The following is a 535-nucleotide window of genomic DNA, read 5'->3' as shown; positions in this document are numbered from 1 at the left end:
GGAGTCAACCATGACACGAATTGAGCGGAAAAAGAAGTATCAAGAATTGAAAAAAGCTCTAAAGGAGATATATATGACCGAAATGGAAACCACAGAAGAGGATGGTAAAGATGTAATGAGTGTTCCATCCCATTACAAAAGGTATACTCTCCAACATCGAAAAATCATTGTCGAACAACGTGTTAGTGAACTACGAAAACAGGGTGAGTCCTACGAAGGGCCTAAAAACGCAAAAAAGATAGATTTGGTTGAACCAGAAGAAGAGTCTCAGCCTGCCTACATTGCAAATGACCTAACAGAGGAAGAGCTTGCTAAAAGAATACGGAGATATCTTTTCTTGGTCTTACAAGGATCTCAAGGGTGTCGATCCAGAAATCTATCAACATACCATACCCATGAGGGATGATGTGAAACCAAGTAGACAAAGGCCATACACATATAATGAAACAGTTGCCAGGAAGATTAAAGAACAGATTGAAAAACTAAAGGAAGCCGAATTCATTTACAAAGTTGAACACACAGATTGGGTATCTCC

The sequence above is a fragment of the Adiantum capillus-veneris genome, chromosome 16 (genome assembly GCF_014529385.1).
Source record: "Adiantum capillus-veneris isolate H3 chromosome 16, ASM1452938v2, whole genome shotgun sequence".
Lineage (NCBI taxonomy): Eukaryota > Viridiplantae > Streptophyta > Polypodiopsida > Polypodiales > Pteridaceae > Adiantum > Adiantum capillus-veneris.
This window is presented reverse-complemented; position numbering follows the sequence as displayed.